The sequence below is a fragment of the Nomia melanderi genome, chromosome 10, assembly GCF_051020985.1.
Source record: "Nomia melanderi isolate GNS246 chromosome 10, iyNomMela1, whole genome shotgun sequence".
Lineage (NCBI taxonomy): Eukaryota > Metazoa > Arthropoda > Insecta > Hymenoptera > Halictidae > Nomia > Nomia melanderi.
Window position 1 is genome coordinate 1,251,921 of NC_135008.1, and position 27,400 is coordinate 1,279,320.

At 43.0% G+C, this 27,400-nt stretch overlaps 1 protein-coding gene across 5 annotated transcripts in view; it reads left to right on the plus strand.

Moving 5' to 3' along the window:
• The first annotated feature begins 293 nt into the window (after positions 1-293).
• 5-HT7 (5-hydroxytryptamine receptor 7) overlaps positions 294-27,400 on the plus strand; it is a 187,927-nt gene continuing 160,820 nt past the window's right edge. For 3 of the 5 annotated variants that reach the window (XR_012999549.1, XM_031991841.2, XM_076371532.1), the window contains exon 1: positions 294-1,257. The gene's annotated coding sequence lies outside the window, so the exon portion shown is untranslated. Of the gene's footprint in view, positions 1,262-15,042; positions 15,199-27,400 lie in introns of those variants that run through there. The other 2 variants (XM_031991850.2, XM_031991854.2) reach the window with 2 other exon arrangements.

Sequence of the window (27,400 nt, forward strand, 5' to 3'; positions counted from 1 at the left end):
GATCAGCCGCGAGAGGATCGACACGTCGAAAAGTCCCGTCGGCCGTTCGACCCGCGCGCAGTCGGGCAGCGGGTCGCGTGGCGCGAAAAATTGCGTGCCCGTCCGCGGTTCCCGAAGACGCACGCCGGCCAGCGGGCCGCAGGAAAACAACGCACGCCGGGCGCAGGGCGTTACGATACGTTGCGTCATGCATTGGACGGTTTTCCGGATAGGGCAGTAATTTGGCGGCGCGGCGCTTGCGCCGCGAGGCGGGTCCGGGTCAACGGCAAGAACCCGGTCTAGTCGTACGACGAACGCCCGACCGGGTTGTCGGTGTCGCGACGTTCTCCGCAAGCCCGCGAGCACATCCGTTTTTCTCCCCTCCCCTTCTCTCGTTCTCTCTCTCTCTTTCTCTCTGGCGCTCTGCGCGTCTCTCTCTGCCTCTCGGCGTGCCACCCCCTCGCCCTCTCCCGCTGGCCTGTGCCGAGGCAGCGGCGAAGACACGAAGCAACAGGACGAAATACAAACAGAGCGGTACTGCGCTCGCACGGCGTACCGTTCTGGAAATCGTGTCTATCAATCGGTGTTCCTCGAGAAACTCTTTGAAAAAAACAAAAGAAAATCCAATGGCAAACATTAGGACTACCGTGAAAGAGAATCCAGTGTGACCGGTCATGAAGTGTGTCGGCGTCGCCCGAGATCAAAGGGATAGAGCCGCTGTAAGAGGATAATCCGGTGGATCCTCGTCGACGACGGACTTTACACGGTGTCGAGGGTGGCCGTGGATCGCGAAGGGTGCAGGTGGTTGCTCAGGTATTCCGTCGCTCGGACCTTTCAGCCCGTCAGATCCTTCCGAGGGGCGAGCAGGTGAATCCGATCGGACGAAGGTTGGACAAGAGGAACCTCCGATCATCCCCCGGTGTCTTCTGGAAGCCTTGTAGACGTCGAGGGTCGGTCGGGGTTGAAGGACTGCTGGCTCGACAGGGTTCCTCGTCGGCGTGACGGCAGAAAGATCGACGGCAGGTGGACAGCGCAGGGGTCGACGCACCTGGCCGCGTTCTCGCTCGATCGCGCGGTTGCTCTTCCGGTCTGCCGGGAGAAGGAGGGTGGGAGCGGCCAGTGTCCTTGAAACATTTATCGAGAGAGTGATGTGCACGGTCTGGTGATACTCGACACGGTGTTTATCGGTGCTCCGATCGAGGATCGATTCCCGGAACCTGGACACCCTCGGAGGCTGCGTTCCTCGGCTGGAGTTCCGCTTGTCCAGGCTGCGAGCGGGTACGTGAGTTTCGTTGCCTTCGGTTTGCTGTTAGGGGATGCGTGGCTTGTCTTCAACCCCTTGTCGTACTATTTACTTTTGTTACTTAGCTCTGTACCATTTTACTGTCGACAATTTGGAAATGCAACGAAATTGTCCATTCTACTTCAAGTGGAAATTTTATTTGAAGATACACTAGCAAAATAGTTTGCTTTGATCCGTGGGTAATGAATAACATCGATTGTCAAATTAGTCTAGAAACCTTCATCACGAGTCTCACTCGTCATTGTCCGGCAAGGGGTTAAGCTTAGGTCACTGAAGAGGCGTCTAAATTATTGCTACTTATGTTTACGGATCGGCGCGCCGTCGGTTGAATGTAGTTCAGTGATCTAGGGTTAATGTTACGGTGTGGGCTGCTTTATTGGTACTTCGTTGGTACTGCTTTATTCGCAGGGTGTGGGATATCGATATTGTATTGGCGTTGCTTGGGTAGCTTAGACAGCATATCTTTGCGAAACACTTTGAAACTGACGGAGAAGGGTCTCGGGAAATTGCTTGCATTTTGAAGGAGATTAGGGTGTCTCCGAAACTTTTTAGGGATCAATGTGATCTAGGAGTCTAGGGGTGGATTACCGAGCACATCTTGCAAAGTACAAGATATGACCTTCGCTTGGAACGTTCAGGGGAATATCTCTAAGATCAACCCCTAACCCTAATTCCTCGTTTCACTTAACCCTATTCGACAATATCTCTCATAAATACAATTTCCTAACAAAAATCGCCATTTCGCAGTAAGAGATTCCACTGTTTCGACTCGAAGATTCGACTCGAAACCAACTGACCCGATACATCTGTATTCTTTCCTAAATTCATCTTTCAATGATTCCAATGAAACAAGGAAATTGTACTCTTAGAAGCTACCTGATCTGTTTATAAATCCATTTCCCAATTATTCAAGCGAACGAAGGAAATTGTGGAAGAAAAATTCGGATGATTTACTCAGATCATAAAGCGAAGGAATTTCGACTCTTAGCAATCAATATACAATTCAGCTTCATCCGAAAGTTTTCTACATCCCAATCCTCGTCCGTAAAGGGCTGGACGATTGTAGTTTCACCGAAACCGTCGCCCACAGCGTTGTCTTTTGTACGCGAGAGGTTGTTGATCACCGACGTCCATCGCGCTACAAAGGGTTAAACGTTTAGCCTGATGACGGCCGATCCCTGGCAAAGGGAACAGCGCGAACGGGGTCGAGCGGGCGGCCGGATAAAAATCGCGTTGCAACGCTGCGAAAGGAAATTGGTTCGTATTGACCTCCCCGAATCGTCGGCGTGGCGCACATGGTCCGCGCTCCGGAATGCCAGCCGAGCCTGTCGAGGGAAATGTTTTTCAAAGGCCTCCCCGTTCGTGCCGATGCACCGGGAAAATCCGACGCGCGTGTTCCGTCGACGGCGTTCCTCCTACACGGGCGAGTTCTCCGTGAAGCGGCGGCTAGAGGCTCTCGAGGGCTCTCCTATCGATGACCCCGAATCGGTCGCTGGGTGTCGAGGTCGGCCGACGGCTGCTTATCACTTTGATGGCCGGCGCGCGTCGCGTAGGTGTGACTTCGCACCGCTATCTCCGCGCGGCGTGCGATAACGGCGTCGAACCGCGAATTCGACGTCTGCATACTACGCTGGAACTGTCGCGGCCGTCGGAACGACGGATTTCGGCGGTCTTGTTTCGCAGTTATCGGTATCTTGACCCTTGCACTCGGGTGACAGTCACCACTTGATTTCGTGTCAAGTTATAAAGTTTGATATTTAACATTATACTTCGTAAACTAAAATAATTAAACTAAATTAACTAAACTGAAGTAACTAAGATTTGTCTCTCAACGTACGTGTGATTTCTCGTCGAGTCGGTTTTACAGAATATCGTCTTCATCTCGTCAGAAAATGTTGAAATATTTCTAGTGAAAAACTTCGGAGTGCAAAGGTTTAACCCTTTGCACTCAAAAATATTTTTCATTAAAAATATTCATTACTCTCTGATGAAGTATCAATACCATTTTACTATCGACAATTTGGACGAAATGCAACAAAATTGTCCATCCTACTTAAATTGAATTGAAATGAAATTACGGGGACTGTTATTTATTTTCTGTTAGTTGCATTGAGTTTTATAGGTACATTACTTGTTCCATGAAAATTCACAAAAATCAGAGAATATGAATTATCACACGCTCATTATTCCAGTGTCGACGCATCGCGCGTCGAATTTAAGGCTACCTAGGGAGCGCGACGTGCATCGACGTCGAGTTTGATATTTAAAAGCTAAAGCTGCGTCTAAAAACGCTGAGCGAGGTGTTCGCTCGTCAAAGCGTTACCAAACACGTCACCGACGGGAACGATTATTTATTGAGACGTTTCGCGACCGAAGCACCGGCGTTCGCGGGCTCGATTACAGATAGGGAATCAAAGGGAACGTTCCGAACGGTTTTTCCATTTCCACCGTTTAATTATTTAATCGTGTCGCAGCCGGGACCGGAGCCAGTGCTATAGACGACATTGTCGAAGTGCGCTCGTTTCTTTGGATTCCTTCCCCGAATCGCTCGGTTTCGTTTCTTCGAATTCTCGCGGCGTAACGTTTTTCCGGAAAAATCGATGCGCCGCCGTTAGGCCTTCGGCGACCGAGGTCGCGTCGATTTATTCTCTTTTCGCTCGAAAACAACCGTTCTACATTAGCTCATTTCGTGAGCGATATAGTTTCTTATGAATTCTTTAACCCTTAACCCCTTGCCTTGCAATATCGTCAGACTCGAGGCGAAGGTTTCTGATACGGTTTGATAAACGTAAATGTCATTGAGTTGTATTAGGTTTAAATGAAGCATTGTTGTTTTTGTTAGCAATTGTATAAGTCACTTCTGCGAATTTCACTTTTGAGATTCATTAAAATATCTAATATTCTTGGTGCAGTATTGGAGACAGAGTTCAAAGGGTTAATAGACGTCAACGTTTTTATTTTGCAAGTATTTAAATTATGAAGAGAATTAAAATTCTTTTGTATGTGTAGAAAGATAAGAGTAGGAGATTCTTCGGATCTCAATGAACGTGTTGCTCCGATTTCGATGAGGAATTGGAAATAAGTCGATAGCTTTAGTGTTAACGAGGATCAACGATGAGATGCTATTTTCATTGGGATTATTCGCCGAGGAACCCGTTGAATTGTTGGTTACGGTAAAGACGACGACGACGATAGAAGCGAAACTGCTAGGAAATTTCCGCGCGGAAAAGTGCCGGGAGAACTTTTCTTGAAACTCACGGTCTCGCGTGTTGGGTTGCTCGCGTGACAGAATGGACAGCTTTTCGTTCCGACTGGGGAGAGGATGAGGAATACTCGTAGAAAGCACTGCGGGTGCCAAATATCCCGAATGTTTCCCGGGAAAAGGGAAAAGTTCCGGCACGTTACCGTTGGACGCGCACCAGCGATGTTATCCCTCTGCTGTCGATGATTATTTGCATAAAGAAGATTTCTCTTAGATCGTATACCAAGGCATTCCCGTTGGCGTATGGAATATTTTCCCATGGAAAGGAAAACAAGGTTTCCATCCCGTTTACAGCGTTTCCCGCGGGAATTCTTCGAAAGACATTCACACTCGTGGTTACTAAAATTACGATTATTAGAAATTATTAGAAAAGTACGTACGCTCCTCTAAAATCATCGAATCTCCCTTTCTTCTTAACACTCAGGCGACCGTCTAGACAGAACTGTAACTACAACCTTCTTCGTTATCTTCGATGGAACTTGTTCGATTAATTGGTTTTTTAATTTAAGGCAATACATTACTGAGTGAAAAGTGGGAAATCTCCACATTTGGTTGGCTAAGCGTTAAAACACTGGATCAACGCGTTGATCAGACGCGTATCGAAGTTCATAAATGTGGTATCAATGGTGTTTAAATATGTGTTATTTTAAAAAATCACTTAAAAACTATAAAATTTGATATTTAATATTAAGTTTCACAAAATATCGTCTTTATCTCATCGGAAGATGTTCAAATATTTCTAATGAAAAACTTCCGAGTGCAAAGGGTTAAAACTACGGTACTACGTAAATATCTGTTATCGTTGCTCACGAGTGAAACACTCGAGCGTGGACTCTTCCCCGATCGTTCACGACACACGAAAGATTCGTCCGCGATTAACGACTTTGGAGATAGCCCGATAACGACGTAGATCCATCAGTCAAATATACGTCTGTCCCGACGCGCGATATCCGCGGACGTGTTAACGAGATTTCACGGGGAACAGGAACCGCGGCCGGGTATTTAACGTCGAGAACGAGAGACTGGACGATATTAAGCCGGCTCTACGTTTGAAATCTTAATGGGAACTTTTTACGAGGCGCGCACTTCGGTTTCTTTGAGGTTCGCGTTAACGCCGCTTTCCCTCCGTGATCGCGCGAGACCGCGAACTTATGTTTCCCGTGAAGCTTTTAATTACCCCTTTGAGACTGCACGTCGCGACGGTTAATCGCGGATTCAACGTTTCTCTTTTTTTCTTCTGATCCTTTAAGCATTACAGCGACGAGATTTCGCGGGACGGGATATTATGCGTATCGGGAATCGTATATCCTTGATCCTTCACGAATTTATGCCTGATTATGAAATTAGGCGAATACGACGATGGAATGGAGATTAAACGATTGTAGATCGAAGCTTGAATTATTTTTGATTTTTAAGGCAACGCGCGGCAAGGTACTAACGTGATTACTTATTCGAGTACGGGAAACGAGTAACAATTATAGATTTAATGTGTATTCTTTTGATTAATGGTTAGACTTTTCACATCGATTTCTAAAGTTTCCGAATCTCGCAGTAACATTCGAACAAACAGGATCATTCGCGAGAACCGATCAAGCCGGTGCCGGTTTAGAGAATTTCAAGTTTTAAGTTCCTTACCTCGACTCCTTTCTCTCGCGTTGCGCTGCGTTCGTTTTTCCGTAAATATTGAAACGCTGGGGTGTGCTCGAGGAAAGCCAATTCTTTCCGGCAACGAGACCCGCGTCTTTAAACATCAATCATTCCGGCCGGCCGAGTCGGGGAGAAGTTAACTTCCTCTATCCGAATTTTCATAATCCTCCTGGTCCGGCCGCGCGAACGTTCCTTCGCCGTTTCGTTTGTTCTCGCCGTTTCTCGCCGATTCGCTGAACAGTGCGACGATTTCCGGAGACATTGGAAATGTAAACCTGTGAAAGTTAAAGTACTTGCGTATTATATGGGCTATCTTTGTTTTTGAGAGATCAAATATTAGTAGTGATAGTGATAATAATGATGACATTGGAAATGTAAACCTCCGAAAGTTAGAGGACTTACGTATTATATGGGCTATCTCTGTTTTTAAGAGATCAAATGTTAGTAATGATAGTGATACTAATGCTGACAATAATAAAATATTAATTATGCTAGTGATGGTAATGACAACAACGAAATATTAACCGTTTGGTAATGCTATAATGGAGACTTCTAGCTTCGATAAGTTCGTTAGCTGCAAACGAATGATTTAATCATTGGAATAACGAAATATTGATGTTTATATTGTCTAGTATCTAATCTTTCAATAGTTGAACAAATTTATTAAATGCTTAGTCAGAACTAACTCAAATGACTGACCAGCGTCATCTTCAATTAGGAAAGAAAAGTGATTCATCTTATTATACGTAAGGATAGAAATTTGACAGAGAGATCGAGGATCGAGAGATCTAATGCGATTGCTCGGAAAGAGGTTAACGCGAAATTTTTCATTAATCCGTGAATAATGCAGCGTCCTTTGTAAGGCGAAGGGAGGACGTTGAAGCTGGAGATCAAAAGGCCAGGACGCGTTTGCGCGACGCAAAACGAACGTTGATTTATTTAGACGTTTTCAAGAATGTTCCAAGCGTAGACTTCGTTGTCCATTGTTGGCTGTTCTCTTTGATCGGGGGACGATTAAACGCGTTCGAAGTGGTATTTATTTCATTGACACTCGGCGATTCCATTTGACTATTAACCCTTTGTGGACGAAGGTTGTTTAGAATATAGAGAACCTTCTGCTTCTGCGAAATTAGATATTGAATGCTTGATCAATAGGGAATGAGGAAACTATTTACTGATTCCTTGCTATTCGAGTGGTTGAATCATTTGTTTGCGACTTGGTATTACGAGCATGAAAGTTTCAGCTCGAAGTGTCGACATTCGTCCGCAAAGGGTTAACATTAAAGTTAGAACATTTCTTAGACCTTTAATTCCCTTCTCAGTACAAACTTTGTATGTTTGGAAGATCTAATAATCATAAGGCAGTTCTCTTAAAATTCATTCAAATATTTAATATTAGAACTGGTGCAATATTGGAGCCTACAGAGTTCAAAGGGTTAATATACAATACTCACATATGTGTTTTGATCTCTCGTTATTGTATCATATATTTCCCGTTATTCGATTGTTTTGTGTAGTACTTTTCGAAAATCGTAAATGCGTATACAGTCGATGGGGATTCGTAGTGTGAACACATGCATTCTAATCAATTGAATAATAATTGGCCGTGAGCGGATCGAAACTTGACCCAGAGTGTGCATCGAGCGTAACGTAAGTAAATATTGAATTGAAAGGTAATCGTAGCAATTGGTGACAATTGAACGATAAAAAAGATCCGTCGCGAAGAGTACGTAACGTATAAGTAAAGTTTGCAACGAGGCAGAGAGAATAGAATCAAAGAGAAAAAGAGAAAGAGGGAAAGAGTATATTTCTTGGTTGTTCCGAAAGATCGATCACACTCGAAAAGGCAGCTCGTCGCTTGCACATTTATGAATGCGAAACATGGCGGTATTATACCCGGCGAATCATGTGTTTGCGTTACGGTGCAAAATGTCGTCGCTACAAATATCTATCGACAGTGCCACTTTGTGCTAGTTGAAACCTCATTCCGCGAATCTCCAATGTTTACTTCCCGCCGGCCCCTCGTAACGCCAGTGCTCGCATTGTTCCCCGCTGTCTGTTTGTTTTAGTCGCGCACAGTCGCTGCGAACTTTCTACTTTGATTCGATCGATGATTTCCTTTTTCCGTTTCCTTTTTTTTTTCCTCTGCTCGCAGCCGTCTGCATCATTAACGGGGATCGATTTACTTGCCGGTGATTGGTTCTCTTTTTTCTGGGAATTATTGCGACGGTAGTGTGATTTCTTTATTGTACGGTGTTATTGTAATGCTTTGATACTATGATAGTATCGCAATATTATTTTCTAACATGAACTTGCAACGTATGTGACAAATTTGTAATTTGTGAATTCATGTTATCGTAGTATCATATCATCACATCATATCATCATATCATAAATATGATATACCACTAAACCATCACACAATCATATAACACCAGCAAACCATCACACTACCACCTCATCATATCACACAATCATATAATACCACTAAACCATCAAACTACAACCTCATCATATCACACAATCATACCATAATACCAGCAAACCATCAGACTACCACCTTATCATATTATCACTCAATCATACCATAATACCACTGAACCATCACACTACCACCTCATCATACAATCACACGATCATACCATCATATCAATAAACTCTTACACACCGCAACGCAATCTCTTCCTACTCATCATTCGCCAGAACACCAACTTTCCCATAGCATTCAAAAGTCCTTCCACGCGGACACAATGAAGCAAAGTTTCCACGGTAAATGCGCATTTTGTACGTTCCGTACGGCGGGGAACGGTTTAATTGAAATATTCTGACCCATTTCTATTTTCCCCAATCGCGGCAAAGCGTTTACACCATTCCGGATCGATTTCAGGTGGTGCTATCCGAGCCGCGAGCCGAAATCCAATGCACTTTTTACACGGGAGGACGGGCTCCCTTGTTTTCTCGCTGAGCCCTCCGCGCGTTTTCGAAACGCGTTCTAACCCTTTGAGAGTCCGCGCTGGAAATTACCAAGCGTTATCGGGAGGAACGTTCCGCTCGGAGCTCAAACATTTACCGAGCACGATGGAAAGTACGCGGGAAACGTACCATTAAACCGCGATTACAACGTTTCCGATGTTCCCGGCGATACGCCACGTTGTAGACAAGCTTTCCTTCGAACTTCGAAAAAGTCCCTTTCCCATTCGGCCCGCAAAAATGTATATCCGCGGAGAGATTCACGGTCCACCGTGATTCCGAATATTTAACCCTTTGCACTCGAAAGGTGCCTCTCAGTCACCACTCGATTGTAAAACTGTAAAATTTCGTATTTAACGTTAAGTCTTGATTAATCTGTCGATACGTGAAATGTGGAAATAAAATACGATTGTTCCCCTTATTTTACGAATAGATTCCTCGTTGAGTTTTGAAAAATGTCGTCTGTATCTCATAAAAATACACTGAATATTTCTGGTGACAAATTTTTCGAGTGCAAAGGGTTAATAGAGACGTCCCCGTACCGGCGCGAACGGGGAACATTTAATGAGAAGTTATCGCTCCGCGGGAACCGTCGTATTTCACCGAAATATTCATTTAAATAATTATACAATTTTTCACTTTGCGTCCCCGCCGTATCCGCGGGTGTACGCGAACTGACGTATGTAGGTTAACACTGCAACAACAAAAAATCCCTGTCCACGTGCAAACGCGAAATTCCTTGATGGCCGCGCGCCCCGCGCATGGAACTGTATAAATCGGAGCAGCATTTGTAACCGTTGTCTTCCCTCGGTTTTAATAATGTTGTAACTTTGTTAATCCCGCGCCGTGACACGCGTAGAGTGACGGGGCGAATAAATGAACGACGTAACATTTATCCTGAAAATATTTCAACTTTTCTATTAATTCCCCTGCGCTCCGACTTTGGGAATTATAATTTTTCATTTATACATCGTGGTTTTTAAAACATTTCCCTTGCGTTTCGTGAGCACTGTCTCAATATTTTAATATTTTTTTAATATTTGATATTTCTATGTATTAACACATTGCGTACTGGCAACGAGAAATCTCGTTTTTATATAGAGACTCTTAGCTATATAACTTTGATAATTACCATAGCATTTAAAGAAATATTAAATTTTTTATAGATAGATATATAAGTGGATCTCACTGAAAATCCGTACAATTTAATTTTCTGATAATTAACCGGTACACAATGTGTTAATATCATTGTTCAACGATGGAATGTTCCGTTTCCGGACGACATTTCGGCGAGAGGAGACGCGCACGTTTCAGAGTTTCAAACAAGCGGTCAGCACGCAGTTATCTTTTCTGCGAATTAAACAGTTGATAAGGGTGAACACAGCAGAATTTCGATAGCGTATGTGTCGCAAGTTTCGAACGATCGAACGCGCGAAGATCCGCGGCCCGCCGATAACACAACGCCTGCCGCGATCGAGAGTATCTCCGTTTTCTCGCGCGAGCAGGATTTTCGCTTGATATTTCACCTTCCCTCGATACCACCCACGCTGGCAGCCTATTCAGCATATTTCCGCGCTTTACCTCCGCTCGGTTGACGCCCACTTGTACACACAAGGTGTTTCGAGGCTATATATGTCACAACCAGCGGAGCGTGTTTCATTCGATGGAAGAGGGTGTAAGAAACTGCTCGCAAACATCGTCATGACCTCGAAGAAAGGGATTGAAACGTCCTATCGCTGCATCGTGTCCCTCGTTACGTTCCGTTGCGGTGATAACTGTCAAATTTTTACGCAGTTCGACGTGGGACGGAGTCCTATGGTGTTCGATCGTAGTTAACTGTGGAATTTAGTTGGAAAAACCTCTGGTTCTGCGCGCGATAAAATAAAAAAAATGGACGTGTATATTCGTCGAACAGTTACGATAAATCTGTCGTTCTTCGTCGAATGAAAGCTGTAGCTACTTTTGAACCACCCTGTACATGGAGGAGACAATACCTGCTGGTATATGCCCCGGAATCTATGCGTTCACAACACAATTTCGCACTTTGGCCAGGGTCCTCGAGCGCGGACGCAGCGGTCCAAATAAGATGCGCATTATTTATGGCCGTCTTTCTTCCAGCGGGCGCCGCCATTGTTACGCAGCCCGGCGCGACCGTTCCCCGACCCGATTTGTCTCGCTGTGACGCTCGTTCCCACGAGCGATACATAATTACCAGATTCTGGATCTTCTCGCGTCTATGGGAAACCTGAATGCTTCGAGGGTGTTTACTGGTTCGAATGAAACGTGTAAAACTCGTGGGATTTTGATGACTTTCAACGAGTCGAGGCAGGCGTTGTGATCGACGTTTTTGTCTATCTTCTGGCGAAATTGATCAGACGAGTCAAAATAACCCATTCCTGATTCTTTTGCAATTATCGAATAGATGTTTCTCCGAGGAATGATTAAGAAATCATTTAGAAATACGTAAGCTGAAGTGTGAATCAATTGAAGTCTCGATAGAAGCACTCTAGGAGTTTCCATAGAGGAATTTCGGTAGTTTTAGCGTTAACCTCTTTGGAGCCATTGGAATTATCGACAAGTAAATTAATTCTCGAGTAGGTGGTAGCTCCTTGTGTCTATTAAAATAGTTTAACGAACATTTGATGGCGTGGAACGGTTACGGTGGTTATATGATCCAGAAAGTGAAGAAGTTAAGAAACTGCGTGAAACGTGACGGCGTTTGTTTAATTAATATATAAATTCAATAAATCACGTGATACGAGGTTTCCGTCGATTTCTGATGAACGTAGGAAGGCGTACACGAAGATTCGAGTGAAGTTCTAGGTTAGATTCTATTGCATCGGCCAGCGCCGAGGCAAGAAGCATAAACACGAACGTCGCGAGAGTTATTGTTGCAACCTAACATTCGCATTAGTATCATTTAAGCGGAGCCGTGACTCGGGACAATTACCGTGCAAAATCGCGTAGAATATACCGCACGTAACATGAAAAAAAAGGAAAAACTGTTTAAAATATTCAGCGCGCGGCGCTTTTAGCGATACTCGCGCGGCAGAAACTGTTTTCTACGGAATTCCATTTTTCTAGATTATATCCCGAAGGATTCGAGCCCGCGCAAAGATCCGCGTCGTGATAGTTATGAACGTTTCTCTACACCGTTTTTCATCCATCCTTTTTCCTGTTTCGTCCTTTTTGCACGCGCGCGGGCGCGCGCGTTTATTCCTTTATCTCAGCCGTTCTTTATTGCACGCTCGTTTTCATTGTCCTCCCTCTCTATCTTTTCGTCCGCGTCCTCTTATCTGGAGTTCACGGTGCACGGTTCCAGCGGGAAGGAGGCGCGTGTAAATAATAGTTACGAATGGGTAAACTCTCGGCCCGCGGAGAAATGCATGATTTCCGCGTAATCATCGGCCTTCTCAGCGTGCACCATACGCGTTGCACGCGGCATTAACACTGGAACTACCGAGCATTTGATACGATTGAAGTGTAATCGCTATGAATATCGCAGTAATAGATTATCTTCGGTTTCTTCAGACACTCATTATAGTATTCAAGTGAAACCATTTATTTTCAAAATCATTTCGAATATGCAATGCTTTGAAGATATCAATAATTGCGAAACAGACAAGTCATTTCGACTGGCACGGTACTTCTAGTGTTAATGAGTGGTTTATTCCGATTGCCTCGGTAAAGACTTTAAGGATTCCCTTGAGATGTTTATTCATTTGCTCGTTTATTAATGATCAGGCATTCAATTCATTATTAAATGCAACAACATGATAAACAAATATATTTAAAGCGGAGAATATTAAGTCGCCTCTCGAGGATTATTAATTTATCTCTTCTGTGTTTTCATCTGTTCGTTGATTATTCTGCGCTTGTTACTTTTAATAATGTTCCAGTTTATTTTGTAATAAGATCTATAATATACGAGTAATTAATACGATAAAGAATTATTCTATTGAAAAGTAGTAGAAATCATCGAATTTCAGTGTTCAGTGACTTTCAAAATGCGAACCATCATCGAGGAACGATCCAGTTCTCGCGAAGACGAGTCGGGTGTCCTGTTTGATTCATGAAAATCAAATTTCGGTTCGGTAAATACCGCAGAGCGAATCCGCGGTGTCTGCTTTAAGGAAACGGAAGCGCGCCGCGGCGTATCCTCTTTAAACGGGCGGTAGATAAAGCGGCTCTCAGCCGCGGATACGAAAATACGGGCGTCGTGTCGGTGGCAGAGTGTATCACGCGTTTCCGTGTCTTACGTGTTAATTATTTTACCCACCACCATTTTGTCGCGTCAACGATTAACATCAAATTAGCGGAACCCGTCGATTTCACGGATACTGAACTCATTAACCATTATCTAGTAGCAGTTTAAGTCTAATAGTAATATTCTAATTATGAAGCTGCAATTTTTACGATATTTTTACGCTTTTCTTGTTCTTTCTCGTTATTTCGTCTCCTTTTCCTCCTTTAGTTCTTTCTTAGGCTGATCATTATCCGTTTAAAGCCTCGACCGATGTAGCAATTATTCAACAACGTGCGCGCTTTGTGGCGGACACAGTCGCCGCTCTCTCGATCCGAAGGATCATCAATTTGTTAATTGCTACGTCCGGCGAGCGACAGAACGCGTTTCTCCTCTGTGTCTTCTTCATTTGCTCGTTGATTATCGTCCTGTGCTGTTGTTGCTTTTAATTATATTTTCGTCTATTGATAAGGTCATTTGCAGATGTTTTTAAATAATTTATTCAAGTGTAATCGAACTGAGTAAAGTTGACACACGTTTCACAGTGGAAAACCAAGGACAATGCACTGCAAAGGGACATTACCATCGACGTTGCTTTTGAACTTGAACCAATTCTTCCTCTATCTCGCGAAAACCGAAGATTCCCGTGAAGCTCCGCGGTCTCCTTCAAGATTCGAGCTCGCGGCGAAACGCGCGACGATAAAACGCGTCGGCATATTTCGGGAAGTTCCGGGGGGACGGAAGAAATTCGATTATTAAGTTACCGGTGCGCCGGCCGGACAGAAGTTTAATCGTAAAAATGTATTCCGCTTTGATTTATGGTCGCGTGTTGTCGTTCCGCGAGCGATTCCGTCTCTGCCTCGTGCGGAAGGAATAATGAGAAAGATTGTGGCCGAAGATGCGCAACGTTCGCCGGGACGTTCGAATATTTATAGGGTATATAGAACATTTACGTGCCGTAAATACGAAAATTACGGAAAAACGAACGGGAAACGTCCGATACCTTTCGACGGCGCATCGATCCACCTGGGAACGTTCGTTGTATATTTCTCTGTCGCTCGAATCGTGCGTATCGGTTCAATAAATTAATGGGATAAACAAAGGCGGGCAAAATACATGGAAGAAACTAAGCAGATCGATTCGATTCAACTGGCAAAACGATAATTAATCGTTCGGGTAAATAGAACAATTCTCGGTGAACGATTATTGATGACGAGAATGTATTCAGGTAATTATGTCGAATACATATTTATTCGGCGTATTAATTTCTGCGCGTAATATTGATCGATTTAAATATTAGACGAGTCGATTGAAAAGTCCGCGGGTAATTCGAAGGCCGCGTGGAAAGCTTCCACGGCGAGCCGGCGAGATTGCGCGTTTCCGATGCGGCCGGTTGCAACAAAAGAAAACCCTGTAAATAACGCGCATCGCGGCGGAACACCGGGGTCCGAGCGCAATTTAATAATTCATCAGCACGCTCGCGGCGCGTAGTGTAATTTAGTGCGTTCAACGTGTATATGTGACGTATTGTCGCTTGAATGGCGCGCCTAAAGTGCCACGGAAGATATATTGTTGCTTCCGTAGCCCATTAAACAAGTGTTTATAGATCACTTTAACCCGGGTAGGTCACGGCACGGCGTGGAGCGCGGTGCATTCACAACGGACGACGGTTTTCGCCGGCGGCAACGGGTTTTCGAAGCTTCTTCCTTTCGCGCGCGCTTTCACCGCGGGAAACAAAGATCCTACGGCGAGACGCGGATTTTCTCGACTCCGGAGGAACGGGGAAAGGGGAAAGTATGTATTGCACAGAATAATACGGATACTTGGGGAAGTATCGTTATCCGAGGCTTCGTTATGCGAACCTTGGTTATTCCGTCTCTGGATTATCTAAGCTTTGCCTATTCAGCGCTTGAATTGTACGAACTTGGATTGTTTGAACGTTGACTATTCAATCTTTGAATTATTTAAACTTTGGTCGTTCGAATCTTGATTGGCTCGTCTCTGGATTATCTAAGCTTTGTCTGTTCAGTGTTTCAATTGTACGAGATTGGATTATTCGAACCTTGACTATTCAATCTTTGAATTATTCCAACCTTGACCATTCAATCTTCGAATTATTCAAACTTTGATTATTCAAACTTCGATCACTCGATCTCTGGATTGCTCGGAAATCTAATTACTCGACCTCTCGATTACCTGTGTCTTAATCACGTGAATTCTCAAACTAATTGATTATCTGACCCACGTTGGTAAATACCAGCTAATTAGGATAACCGAGGTTCTAGTATATCGACTGTCCTGATTAGTTCGGATAATCAAGCTTCTACTATAACGCTTTTTATATATAGTACATAATAATAAATCAAGCTGTACACCAATGTAAATTGTATCTAATTTCAATTTTATCGCGAAACACGTGAAATACATTGTCTAAGCAAGTGGTCAGACACTTTATCAAGCAACAGCAATTGAAACGGCCATTTCGATGAGCCGACCACGCGATCGAAGAAACGATTAACATCGCGCGGCACTGACAACACAAAATTTGACAGCGCTCCGCGCCGGCCGGGACGGCGTAATTGGAAATTCGCAATGAATAATCGCGTCATGATCGAGGGCATAATTTATAACGGCGTTCAAAGTTAAATTGACTTCGTGATAATACACGGAATCGAGTTATTCGCGTGTTACGTTATTAATAGTTGCGTTTGTTTCGAAGTCCGCGAAATCTCCTGACAGCGTTTACATAATTCGCGCGATTAGCTTCCGTCGAAACGCGGCTTGCCTTCCGAGGCGATTCGAGCCTCGCGATACTCGGGATATTGAAAAATTTCGTAAAACAATATTGTAAAGTTAATGAGTGATTAATCTCCGACGTGGCAATGAAAGTGTTAACAAGCGAGGCTACAGATAAGGAAGTACCGGTGATATGGGAACAAGGAATCGTTGTCCGGTTCGTATCCCATTCGCTTGGGAGACGACTCCGTAACAGGTGTTAACGACGTTTACATGCCATTATTGTAACACTTACGACGCCGGCGGGCAAATCGTTTCCCCCGGTATTTACTCCTTATCTCCCACTTTCAAACGGTACAGAAAATTGTACTACTCGCAGCTTCCAGTCGCCGGTAATTCACTGAGCAATCGTGATTCCCAGTCAACGCGGAAATTGAAATAAGTTCAGGTTAGAATCGACATAAACTGTGTTGTATCTGTTACAAGAATAATGAAAGATATATAAATATGTAACATAGAAATATTAGAATATTGAAGTTTAATGCTGGTGCTTCTAGATGTTACGATTTCGTCTCGTTTTAACGTAAAAAATTTTGTTTTTCCTAAGGGAATTCTAGATTTTGAAAATATATGAGACTTGACGTAATAAACAAGTGATAAGGACTACGGAAAATTTGAATGATGAAAATATTAGTGAAATAATGATGTTAAAATATTGAAGCTAGAAGCAGGTGTTTTGAAATAGAATTATTTTCCATTGTTCGAATTTCAGACGAATTTCGACTCTTCAAAGAGATTCGATATTTTTGGACACCCTGTACGTGGATTCTACGTTACGCAAATACTATATTTACCAACAGGAAGATGGGAAAGTGACTCACGGGATCCGCCGCGGCGTTTTAAGCGGCGGAAAATGATTAATTAGGCGCCTTCTCGAATTATATTAAGTATTTCATGATTCTTCAAAGACATTAGTATATACTTTATATGTACATATCCAGTCGAGACTGTTAGCTTCGTTTAGATTAATATTACTTATGCTTCATTCACCGGAGTAATTAGTTTCTAAACCTTTCGGTCATTACGCATCGTCGGAGATGAATTATTCTCATTAGCTTTACGATTCCGAATAGCCACGGCTCTATTGCTGTTCTCTAATCGCGTTTATGATTCGATATTCAATGGAAATTCGAGAATCTTCGACGCTTCGAGGCTTCGATTAATACTAATATTGTTAATATTATTAATACGCATGTGTTAATGTATCTATAACTTTTGAAATATCTTCAAAAAATACCTCAGTAAAACAACAAACGACATTAATCATGGGGCAATATAATATATGTATGGAAATTTCCTATTTAATTACTGAGCGAACAAACTAAACGACGAAACAGTTGAGTGATTGCGCGGTCCGCAAACGCGGCTTTGTTCCGCTATTAGTCCGTTCGTTCGCGATAATTTTCTTCATTATCCGTTGTCTTGAAATTCGGGAGCAATCCAGCGTGTTCCCGAGGGAGGAACTGACATTAATCCGACCGTTCCGACGCGCGACAACTTGTTTCAGAAGAGCGTGGACGCGAGCTCTAATCTGTTTGCCGGCGAATCGATTCAGAATTTCGCCGCGGCTTCCCCGCGCTTCGTCGCTTATCAATTCCTTCGTAATTACGCCGAGCGATGAACGGGTAATTTCGGTTCCCGTGTCTCCGCCCTGTTCAAATATTTCTCTCCCAATGCTAACGTCGCTCTACCTCGAAAATATTTCTTAGAACTACCAAGCGTTTAATACCATTGGTATGCGGTCCCTATAAAAATTCTAACAATAGATTATTTTCGGTTTCTTTAGACATTCGTTGTAGTACTGAAGTGAAACTATTTATTTTCAACATCATTTCAAATATCCAATGCTTTGAAGATATCAATAATAGCGAAACCAGAAAACCAGAACCAGTCGTTTTGACTTTCTAGTGTTAACCCTTCGCGGACGAGGATTCTTTGAAACAGAAAACTTTCAGCAGATGAAGCTGAATTCTATATCGATTGCTTGAACAATAGTAGAAGCGGAAACTATGTACTCTCTTGTTGTATGAGTAATTAGATTATTCGTTCGCGACTTAGTATTCTAAATATGAATATTCGCTTTCCTCGAAGATTATTCGTTCGCGACGTAGTATTCTAAATATGAATATTCGCTTTCCTCGAAGCGTCGACGTTCGTCCGTAAAGGGTTAACATTCCAATGGTTACCCTCGAGAAACGCCCTTCAACGACGTCGGACCCATGGCCGAACAATGCATTCCATATTTTCGTCGATGAAAAATTCAAGTGACCGACTTGAACCGTTACTCGAACCGAATAACAAAAGGAAAACATCCGACGTCGACGTGCGGCGCAGTGAAAAATTAATCGAGTCTATGGAATCCATGCAGGACTTGATAAATTATTCTCTATTACTTCGAACCGTCTATTGCAATCGCGACGGGAAGTTTTCTTTGTCTTTTTTCCGTCGAATGCTTTCGTAAAGTTTCGAACGCTCGGAACTACAGAAGATTCATCGAACAAAACATCGTCAGCAAATGAAGCTAGATTACATATAAAATAAATAATATTAAAAGAGGAAACTAAATACCGTAGATATTCAAGAAACAAGAGTTTGCGACTTCATATTCCGAACACGAGATTTCGCTAAAACGTCATTCGTCTGCGACGTTAATTAATACTAATGTTGAACTAATATTAAAATTGCTGAAAGAAGAATACGTGCCATTAAGGAATCATAGTTCTCCATTCGCGGGATTTTTCCTCAGACGTCCCTTCTAAGTAATTAGATAAGTTTCTCCTTGTTAAAGAAGGGTCTTCCACGGCGCTTTTCTTTCGTCGAAGTTCCGTTGAACGGAACCAGCCGGGCAACGCTCGTCCCGTTAATCGAGATAGCCTCCGCGAACCCGTTGGACCGTGAGCTACCGTTTAATATTCGCGAAGGGAACTTTTGACTCGCTAAACACGGAGAACTTCCCTTGATACATTCGGAACGAGTCAAGTCCCGGCGAATCGTAACGAGAGACGCCTCGAGACGGAGATGCGCTTGACCCTTTGCACTCGGAGGTGTCTCTCACCATTTGATTTCATACAGAAAACTATGAAATTTGTTATTTAATATTATACCCTCTATAGTGCATCAATTTGAGAAATATTGAAATAGTATTTCAAAAAAGAAATAAGATTTCTCTTCGAGTTAGTTTCATAAAATGTCGTCTGTACCTCATTAGGATATCTTGAAATATTTAATAATATATATATATGAAATATATAATAAATATTAACATATTAAATATGGTTTATAGGATGACTACGTTTATATAGATATATCATTACGACAACTACGTTTCCGAGGGGTCAAGGGTGAACGTTCGACCGTTTGAATGATTAATAATTTTTCCTCCCGGGTTAAAGAAACGCTGGCCAGCCGTTTGATCTGGTTAATCGCGTTGCTCGGGCAGAGGCGCTGTTCGGAATGCAAAGAGCAGGCGGTGGATCAGTGCTAAACTGCAGGCTTAAGTGCTCCGCGTTGAGAGTCCTCGGAGGGCTCTTAATTAAAACGGTGTAAGTGCGAGGAACCGTCTTTCCTTTTACCCTACGGTGCGTGGCGTGCGCGTTTCGATCGATGGAAAGTTAAGATTTCAGTTGCTATTCCTAGAGACGCTCGAGGTATCTACAGGGTGTAACAGAACGTGCGAGGCATGCTTTGGAAGTGGACGGAGGATATGGAAATAGTGAAAGAAGTTCTGAACGTTCTGAATGCTTAAGGGTTCTGAGAGTTCTTTAAACTCTGAAGGCCTGAGAATTAGAGTTTGAACGTCAAAGGGGTTGACGGTTCGAGAATCTTAAATCTTCAGAGTTCGTGAAATGGAAAATTTCAGAATTCTGAGAGTTCTGAGAATTCTGAGGATTCTGAGCATCGGGAGAATCTGAATGTTTGATGATTCAGAGAGCGCTGAGATCCTGAAAGTTCGACAATTCGAACTGTCTGAAATCTGGAGAATTTTGGGAGCTCTAAGAGCATGAGATTTCGAGAATTCTGAGCGTTCTAACAATCAGATAATCTGAAAGCGCCGAGAGTCTAAAACTTTGACACTTTTGAGAGCACCGAGACCTCGAAATCTGGACAATTCGAACGATCTGAAATTTCGGAAATCCTGAAAGTCCTGAGAGTCCGATATCTCGAAAACCCCCAGAGTTCTGGTTCGAACCCACAAATTCTAAGCATCTCACCTTTGGGAATCTACAAAGTCCGAGAAGATACGGTGCCGGGAGCGCCGGATTTCGGCCTGTCAACCCGAAGACCACTGGAACACCGAAATTGCACGTGTTCGCAATATCCCCGTAACCGAGCAATGCCTGGAACCGTGCTGCGAGTTCGAAGGGATTCCGGGGCTAACGATCCCTTAACCCTTTGCAGTCTGAAGCTTTGTTCTAGAAACATTCGACATTGCTGAGAGAAAGAGAGATATCAACGATATTCTTTGAAACTAGCTAATGAGACAATGTACGGAAATTAGGAATCAAAATGCTGTTTCATTTGAATGTTTCGCATATCGATGAATTATACAAAGTATAATGTTATATGTATAGTGTTACTATAGTATAGATAATGAAAAGATGGATCTTGAGTAGTCGAGAGCTAGGAATAAATATATGTATTCAATAAAATATGGAAACAACACGGACAACGCGTAAAAAGTACAACTCATTGGGTCCGCTTCACTCTTCATTCACTCTTCATTATCTTCTGCATTCACTCTTCTTAAAACTACCTTAACCTACGCTAAAAATTCTAGATACCACATATATAAGGCTATAATTTTGCTATATCGAATCTAGTGGCGACTCCGGGTCACCTCTCGAGCGCAAAGGGTTAATCCCCGCTCTCGTTTCGTGGTGTCCCGCGTATTTGGATACCACAGCAGTACCTGCAATCGGAACGCATAAATACCGTAGTCCACGGATAATATTAACGATCGAAGTTTACCGGTCGGAAGTTCTTTAATCGCGGAAATGCTGCAGGCCGGTCTCCCTTTAACGGCGGAACGAACTCCGTCGAAACTTCGACTTCTCCCTTTTCATTCGGGCAGCCGCCTTTTTATAGAATTGGTTACCGCCCGTCGTCGCGACGGTAAAATGGACGGGAATTTCATTGGGCGGAAGGACGCGCCGCGTTGTGTCTCTCTAATCAAGCCGCCGGTGAATTTAGACGCGCGCCGTACGCCGGCTACGCCCTGTGTACCTTACAGTCAAGACATTAATTACTGTCGCCACCGTAACCTTAATCCCGGTTCACGTAAATCCATTGGATTATGCGATACATTCCTATCTCCGGTGTCCAACCCGCTGCGCCGTTTTCTATTCGCTCTCGACCTGTCCTCCTCGGCTGGTACCCTTTAACCCTTGACGCTTACATTTTTCTTAGAGCTAAACGGATAAACGTGAACAGACTCCTCTTCTCAACGACGCGCGTTGCGGTTTAAACTTCGTACGGTGGAGATTAGATCGCAAGATGCGAGGGGATGTTTTATCATTTGGGTTACTGGAAAGTGATCTTGCTTTCTTTGTGGCGGTAGGAGGATAATTATGTGATTATTATGTACATTTTGAATTGAAAGTGTAGTATGTTGTATTATAGTAATTGGGCGAGTATTGACCCTTTGCACTCGAGAGGTGACTCTAAATTATATAAAATTTGATATTCAATATTGAACTGTATATAATGCATCGGTGTGTAAAATATTGAGATCAGAAAGCTTTGTTTCTCAATTCACTTGGAATTTTTCTTTGAGTTAATTTGAAAAAATATCGTCTGTGCCTAGTTAGAAAATGTTAAATATTTCGAACGAAATGCTTCCGAGTGCAAAGGGTTAAGGGGTTGACCGAGAATGCGACGTTATTTGTATTCATAAATCAATGGTGGATTTATTTGAAAAAGCCAATCAAGTCTGGTTTCGATGTTTAATTAATTCGAAGTAGAACGCAGCGAAAAGTGATAGTATTCCCGATGATTACTCCGGGAAACAGAAAAACCGTGGTCTCCTATCGGATAGCAGTGAACCGTGGCGATCACGTGACAGCGGGACGATTAAGTATCGATCGGTGTTTCACGATTGCAATTGAAGCGTCGATTTCGCGAACGGAGAAATTAAGTTATCAAGAAGCTATTATCTGCTCGTTAATATACGAGAACGGGATGGAAGCTAGCTCAATTACACGTGATTTCACGTAGCGCAATTACCAGTCCTCAAAGTGGGAAAATTGAACCGGAAGTGCCGAAACTGGCCCTCCAACTTTCGACCGGTGTTCATGAAGTAGCTGGCTTCGGTCGTGATCTGGAAACGTGTAACCTGATAAGCCTGGAAATTATCAATCCGATCGGTGTCGTCCGACGATCGAGAATCGTGATCCTTTCGGATTCACTTCGCTTTCGGTCGGAATCTAATTAACAAACCGAGGATCTTCATGCACTCACGGGAGAAACGAGGAGTACGATTTTCCACGTAATGCGCTAACGAATTCAATATTCAACGTGTAACGTTTTACAATATTTCTCACGAAGAACCATTTTCAATTGTAAATTCCATTTCTCCCAATTCTATTCTTAGGAATTTAAATTCGCTTGAAGATCTTCGGTACTAATTAACGTTGAACAAATCGTTTCGTAAGCCTTCCTACTATTATTATTATTATTATATGTGTATAATAATAATAATAATAATAGTAGTAGTACACATATATAAATTCAACTGCGTGGCTGCAAAAGTTTCGTCAAAGTATAAGAAAAGTCATAAGTAATTTTAAACTAATTTCATTTGACCGCTTGCCAAAATATTCTTCGTCACCGTTGATACATTTTCAACTGTACGGAGTATCTTCTGACCTTAAGAATGCAACGCTCGAAAATACGATAAATCCCCGTATCGAGAGATTACGAAACTTTCGCAGCAATCTGCGTATTTATCTGGGTTTAAAGTTCACGGGGATGCGTGCATATTTCAAGATTCTTTCGAAAATATTATCGTTACCTTCGCCGTTGTCTCGAAGTGAATACCAGTATTTCGGAAGTTTTAGAAATATCCGATACATCGGAGGTGCGCGAGCAACGGCCCTCTTTGAAATGGGACAACCGAAAATACGGCTCGCGATATCCTCTGTTCCCTGTGATTCCCCGATATTTATCCCGGCTGGATCCGTCGGGCTCGGAATGCACGCGCGATGCGGCGCTATCGATTCTTTTTAAGGGTCGAGCCAGCGCCGGGAACTCGCCGGTCGATTTTAGACCAATGAGAATTAACCCTTTGTGGACGAATGTCGACATTTTCGCGACACGAAATTGCCGCATTTTGAATGCCGAGCTGCAGACGAATGATTTCATTACTTGATTAATCAGAAAGCAGTGTACAGTGTCTTTTTTCTCATTGTTTACGCATTCGATGTGCAATTTAGCTTCATATGTTGCAGTTTCGTGTAATTTAAAGTCTTCATTTTTCCAAACATTCTTACCTCTATTCTCGAAAACGAAGAATTTCAGAAATATTCTAATAAACTTCGGATAATCGCGTAGGTTCTGGTTGTCGACAGGGATTGAGGTCATCTGGATCATCTACCACATTGACTACCCTTATATTACAACGAAATGAGTTCATTTGAAACTTTGAACAACTATTTACCTGAGAATTTCCCGCTTTCGATAGGACATTGCCTTCAAAAGTAACATCTAGTCTTCTAAATTAATTTTTACCTGAATATTACGAATAACTTCTAACTTATAATACTGTGTACCACTAAACATAAAGTAACTAACTAATTGGTGTATTATTACCAAATAATTTTACAGCAGAATTCGACCGGTTCATTGCGAAAGGAAGCTCGATCGGCGGTCGCCGAGCGGAACGATCTGCAAGAACAAAACACGCGCGGAATGTGTTTTGCTTGCTGGTTTGCCCGGTAGTTTTGCCCGGTTTTCCTGAATTAATTGTCGAGCGGTTGACGCGACGTTTGCACGTCGACCCGACCGGCCGATTTGCATGCGCGCATATCAATGACATTAAATTTCAATCGACGACGTCAATTTGTCCCCGCCGGGCTCGGTCAGCCTGTTCCGCCCCCGCGCCCTCTTGTTTTCCCTATTTCCCGCGTCGCGCGTTACCGTGCTTTCCAATTAACGATCGGACTAATAACGCGGCAATTACACAGTGATCAAATTAACGGTCAACTTCCGGGCCCGCAACGGAGGCTCGAACTAAAAGTTTGATACACATTATATCGAGCCGTTCAAAATTCTTTCTTTGTCCGTGCGAGCGAATACATTGCAAGCAACTGATAATTACGTGCTCATTAACCCTTAGCAGTCTTATGTCGAGTCAGACTCGACATTCTATTATATTGCAACCTCTACCTGTTTGAACAATTTTTTCTATATTTATTTGTATCACAATTGTACCATTTAAAGGTAACATTTGAACGACTACCAAATATTCTCGAATAAATAAATAGAGCGTCGTATTAAGCTGTAATTGAATGAACTAACGTCGACTCTCTCCAGAAACTTTCCGATGCTCCCTAATCGTTCACCCGAACGGCTCGTACTCATCTGAATGGTCTTTGTAGCGAGACCCGGGAAAGGGCAACACAGTTCAAAGCATTTAAAATTCGCTGCCATTTTCGGCGAGCTTCATTTCCTGCGTCGCGTCCGAGCTCTTTGCCCCGTTTCCTCGGGGGCTGGGCGGGCTTTAAGCCTGGTTCACACTGGTGAGCATCGTAGTGTCGAATATCAACTCATTGCGCACTGGTGACGAGAAATCTCGTTTTTTTGTAAAGACACTTAGCTGTGGAACTTATAATATTAAATATTTGAATGAATCTTAAAGAAACTACCCTTAAATTATTAGATTTTCCACACTTCTAATTGTCGCTAGGAATACTATAAAAATTAGTTGCAGTTGCTGATAGATTAGAAAGCAACCTGGAGTGCTAAGGGTTAGAATCTTGGAGCGTAAGGTGACAGTACTTTTGCTCGCTGGTGTGAGTCGAGCCTTAACGGCGCGACGGTACGAAGAATTTCCATCGAGGGACACAATCTCTCCTCGAGAAGGATGCGTTAGATCGAACGCTATTAAATCTGTACTTGGAAAAGCGCGTGGAACGGCTTCAAGTTTACCTTAGAAAATTCCATTATCCACCTCCCGGCCGTTCTCTGTCTGGTAAGAGTAGTTGTCAGGGATCCGGCGAGAAGTGTGCTCGATGCCTCGGAAAAATGGAGGCCACGCAACATAATTCACCCCGTTCGCTTTATCTTCCGAGTAAGTCATCCGAATTTTTCTTCGAGAACAATTTCCCTCTTTCGCCTGAATAATTGAAAAATGGATTTATAAATAGATGTATCGGGTCACAGCTTCTAAGAGTCAAATTTTTTGGAGAATATCTTTCTCAACAAATATTCATTATGATATTTTTTACAACTGAAATGAAGAAATACCCTGCATAAATTAAGTAAGAGAACTATTTTATTTCGACGTTCCATATGTCGATACATTCAATGAAATTTAATATTGAATTTTTAATTTTACCATTTTATTGAGTCAAAGAAAATGACTGAAAGGCGCCTCTCGAGTGCAAAGGGTTAAAAATCCTTCGTTAAACGTTCCGTTATCGCGACGTACGAAAAATCCTAGGAAACTTCCCTCTATATTTAGCCGATATTCCGCGGCTTCACAGATGAAGTTCTATTATTAAAAAATTATCGACCGTGAAGCGTTAAATTAATCTTCATCAGTCTCGGCTGTCGTTGTACGGCAAGGGGTTAGAGGTTAACTGATTCCGTGAGCCGAGCCAGGGAACGGGAGAAAAGTTTGATCGACTTTCTGGCCGATAATTAGGATCGATGATGCTCGAAGTAACGTCGCTTGAATTTCATCGGCGATCGACGTTCGGGACGAGGTTGTCGCCTCGAAATAATCGACGAAGCGATAAAGTTCGCGACAACAGAGAGGAACAGAGACAGAGGAGCCGAAGGGCGCGTCGGTGGCATGCTTTTGTTACGCGAGTAGGCGCCCAGGGGCGGGGGACGTCACTGAAAACCGGGCTCGAGTGTCGGAAAGCGGATATTTTGTCTTTTTTCCTATTTTTTCGATAGGCACTTCCTCGCGAGCGAATGACAATCACGCCTTGTTTCACTCGGACGCGATTTAACCCTGCCGCTGTTCTCAATTCGTCCGTGATGTATGTGAAATATCACGTTTCTGAAACATACCGGCAAGAATTTCCATTTTCAGACTTCCGACGTACGAATTTCACGGTAGATTTACGGACGTTCGTTCTACAATTTATTGTATTGGTTCTAGAAAACTTCTAGAAATTAGGAGAGTTCTGAAAACAGTCATTTTGTAGTTCTAGTGTTAAAGAGATAGTCACGAGATGATTCAAAACCGATTCTCAAAAGAAATCTACGTTGAAAACTAGTCTCTCTACTTTCCAGGAAACTATGATTCAAGTTCCATCTGTTCCAGGAAGCAAACTATACAATTCCGAAATTCCATTATTCTCTGAATTGTTCTACGGCGTAACTGTTCGTAAGCGTTAATCGATCGGTTCATTCGAAATATCGTTTTCCATGGGGAAACGATGGAACCCTTCCCCTGTCCCGAACTATCGCCGGAGCCATTAAAGCCCGATAAATTCGCGGAGTCGTATCGGTGAACCTTTGATTTGTTTCGCGTCGTTGTCGCGGTGTGCAACCGGTTGCGTTTCATATATCGCGGCAGCTCGCGTGTGCTGCGAGCACCGCGCTGACACGAGAAAACGCTCTTCGCCGGTAATATACTTCGCGCCGCGCGTATAAAGTGCACCGGGACGTGCAATACGACGGCATTTTCCGCTACGGGGTTACTCGTGTTTCCCCGGAGAAGGAATCGACTAATTGGACGATACATCCGGCGATGTTCATCGTATTCGTTCGATGCTTATCGACACGCGAAGGTTTACAGTCAATGTTCCATGTTTATGGGTTGAATTTTTCGACTCTTCTGTGAAGGATTCTAGATCAATCTCTTGCTTTATGATTTATTTCGTAATTATGATTGATGCAAGTACTGTATCGTTAATAATTCATTAAGAAAAGAATTTTAATGCTCATTCTATTGTTATGTCTTTTCCGAAACGATCGATAATAAATAAGTAATACAAGTAATTCAATGTTTATGGGTTCTCGTTGAATT